At 38.6% G+C, this 3686-nt stretch overlaps 1 long non-coding RNA gene across 1 annotated transcript; it reads right to left on the bottom strand.

Moving 5' to 3' along the window:
- Window positions 1–528: 528 nt before the first annotated feature.
- LOC134817317 (uncharacterized) lies at window positions 529–2243 on the bottom strand. The gene is made up of 5 exons (XR_010160523.1): window positions 1995–2243; window positions 1763–1829; window positions 1510–1599; window positions 1311–1394; window positions 529–1113 (listed from the first exon to the last, which is right to left on the bottom strand). It is a non-coding gene; the product is annotated as an uncharacterized LOC134817317 (long non-coding RNA).
- Between the last annotated feature and the right edge of the window lie 1443 nt (window positions 2244–3686).

The raw sequence follows: 3686 nt of genomic DNA, 5'->3' as shown, positions 1-3686 counted from the left end.
TAACATCAAGATTTTAGTTTTACATTTGACCTTTATGTCAAAAAATCTCTGAATTTTCAATCGGTGGTCGATGTTACCTGAGGACCTCAGGCTTCGTCCTTACTTCGTCACAGGACGATCGGAGCTCGACGAGCGTAGAGAGTGCTGGCGTCGTCCTGTGCACTGTGATGGTCGACGTATTTTTGCTTACTGGGATCCGGCCGAATGACGCCACATGCAACGTGTAGGGTAAAACTAAAAACGCTTCCCTATATGAGATAATATGACAAAAATTGTTTTGGTCACGTGACCAGTCAATGACATTGATATTTCGCTGCTGACGGTTTGGTGGAGGGTTAGGGTCAACGTTTATACATTATAGGGTCAAAGTTAGGACTAGAGTTGTACACTATTGACATTGCATTGTGAGGGTAATGGTTAAGGTTTATCACTAGCGACCTTTTCATCTGACCACAATATCGCAAAATGCTATTGTTATTAACCACGGTACCAATTTAGTCAGGTGTTAGTTGCAAGTACCGGGTAATAATCACCTCTCCCATGTCCATGGTATGTAGTACTTTATTTCCTCCAAGAAATTATTTATTTAGAGCTCCTTTTGACTTGGCTAGAACTATACATGGGAGGCCCCGGTTATATCAAGAGAGTCCGTCTCGGAAGGTTCTGAACCCACGATTGAGCGTCTTAAAACTTTTGTTTTAGGGAAATTATAGTTTTGCTAGAATTCAGAGTTTCATGTTACTTCTTATTTAATTTAGTGCGGTTAGTGATTATAATTCAGACTTTCAATTTTGGTGGGTTGACACAAATTGAAACGACAATATAGAACAAAATATAGAACAACTAATGGTAGTATAATTAATGAGCGAAAACCTTCTTAAATTGAAAGATGTTTATATAACAATGGAAGTAACCTTTTTATACTATACTAATTAATTGACACGGTAGAAATTCTTCTCATAACCTATTTAAAGGAACTATCTTGGTCTCTAAGTATATGCTGGTGCAATCACCTTATGATAAGTCTCTCTCTTAGAAATAGTGTAGGAGGGCTGGAATATCACGCGTCTTTGACTGAGTCTCACCGTCAACAGTTTGACTGTCACGAATGGTCTGAAAGCAATATCTTTTAACTATGGCAATAGAAACAATTTATTACGTAACCAACGGGAAAACTAATTTAATCCTGCACTCGTAAACATTAATATAAAAGAAATATCAAGTCTTACAGCTCTATCACCCAATACTTAATCAACTTAATTATTAAGACAACTACTATTTTATGCGGACGTTATAACTGAACTAAGTACCTCGGTTGACGAAGGAGAATCAATTATTCTAGCAGGTATCGGAAAGGCAGCACGGTTTGAGCAGGAATGTTCGGGTCTCTCTACCTGGGAACGGAAACGTAAGTTTGTACAAAGTATATAATTTTGAGAGCACGGAACTACGATTACCAAATATATTCTTAAACCTACTTATGTAAAAACTAATGGAAAAGGAATTTACCTCGAGAACAACTTCAATCCGTATAATGGTCCTACAAGTGAGAAGGAGATCGGGAATCTTATCGTCGTTAGCTTACTTCTACCCAGAAACCTTGGATAAAAAGTAATCAAAGAATCATGCAAATTACTCTTACGAGGATTTAAGATGGCAGAACGTTAGGCAATTATGAAGGATAATTTATTTATGATAAATGGAATATTAATTATTTGGAGGAGGTATTATATGTATCTTCTGCTAATCAAGTTGCACTTACTTAATAGTCACTGTTCTTTAATGTACGGGGGAATCTATTCGATGTGACGGATCGGATCCACTGCAACCTGGTAAGAATTTACTTTCAGCGTACTGCATAGAATTTATATGCCTAGAGGGTACGTGAATAAACACTAGAAACATTGTAAATATAAATTTCACGTCAGACTCTTTTAATAAGACACAAAATACTAATTTAAACGGCGAACAGTAATTTAAAGCAAGGAACTTACTGGAATACTTATGACTGGAAAGGTTAAAGCACCCGGGCGGAACCGGCTTACTGGACTCTGTTTACAAGCACGTTGCACTGACACAACCTAACAGACTGCCCTGACGTGAGAAAGCCATCGGTCCTTCGATCGTTCTCCGCTATATCTCCCTGCGACTTTCCCAGAGTCTATCAGTCTGGTTCATCAAAATCAGTAATTGTTCATCAAGATCGTTATTGCTCATCATTAAACTCTGCTATGCTCTGCTAATCATCCATTCTCACAATTCATAGATCTTCGTCTAAAACTGCGATAGGCCAGTCTGATATCAGGTGATCTTCTGTGGTGTTCTGATTGTACACCTCCATGGAATGTCATCAACCGTGTCGAATTGTCTATTAGTTAAACACAAAACGCTTCATTTTGTTAATCAAACGTAATCTCTTCTCTAATTTAAATACACATCTTATTTTAATGATCTTCTAAACTTAACGATACCTATCTTAAACATAAAATTATTCAAGCTCAAAATGACTGGAATTGTTCATTACTATCTTCAATGGAAATGTGTCAACTATAAATCTAAATCATTTCTATCTTTTAAAAGGAATATCGGAATTAGAGAGAATTTCGAGGTTCCTTACAGCTATGTTGTATTAAACGATTCAATAGTCAAATTACAATGGTAATGTCTGACCAGATATAAAAAATTAAATTTACCCAAAAGTCATAAAGTATATATATACAATGAACCCCGTAAATCTTAAGAGTGAGATTCAAAATACTTATTAATTTAATTGAACTTTTCTGAAAGTGTTCCGAGTCATAGATTATAATTTGGCAATATTGTTAATGTTAGGAATTTGTTTGGGGGACGCTTTAGGGAATCTTCGTTCATGAGCTTTGGTAAGGAACCTTCATAGGTCTCCGATGGTTGTAGGGTGTGCGAAGATCTGTCCAATGTCAGAGAAGAGTAATGTTTTACTTTGTTGGGACAAACAGCTTGGCGGAGATCTTCATAGAGAGGGCAAGTACGCAATACATGAAGTTCATCTTCGATGATTGGATCAGGGAAAGGAAGCTCTAGAAGAAGATCGAGTGACTCCACATCTGTAGTAAAACAGTGTTTGCATGCCCTATTCGAAAGTTTTTGTCGATGCATGCCGTGTCTTCCAGTTTCGATGTTGTATTGATGCGAGCTTGTTCTGAGTTGCGCAAGTCTCCTAGTCTGCTGTGGCCGTAGGTTGATCGACAGGTATGTTTCGCAACCGAAGCTTGCCTTGATGAGGTTGTAGAATCCTAGTTTTCTGTTGAGTTTTCGCTCTTTGTTCCATTGTTGAACGAAAAGGGTTTTCATAGCCTCGCTGATTTTGAGCGGGTTTGAAATATCACTTCCTCCTGTCAGTTCTTTCACTGTGTTCTTGGTGGATTCCAGCCGGGAGAACCATAACAGTTTCAGATCCCTCTGCTCGGCGTAAGCGTGCCTCACTAAAGAAGAGCATCCCTCTTTGTCCAGTCCCTCCAACCTCCCGAGGTAGCTATAGACTTGGGACGTAAGCTCGATGGCAAGCGGGTATCTTCCAGTGTCACCCCACACAGCGGTGTTTGAAGTCGATTTGTTGACATTCATAGTCCATTTCATAAATGATAGGTGAACTTTCTCCAGGGGGTCTTTTGCTGTATCCTGAGTAGCCGGATAACTCCCCGAAGCAA

Source organism: Bolinopsis microptera, chromosome 6 (assembly GCF_026151205.1).
Source record: "Bolinopsis microptera isolate Bmic1 chromosome 6, MBARI_Bmic_1.0, whole genome shotgun sequence".
Classification (NCBI taxonomy): domain Eukaryota; kingdom Metazoa; phylum Ctenophora; class Tentaculata; order Lobata; family Bolinopsidae; genus Bolinopsis; species Bolinopsis microptera.
The sequence above is the reverse complement of the archived record's forward strand: the minus strand, read 5'-3'. Positions and strand labels throughout refer to the sequence as shown.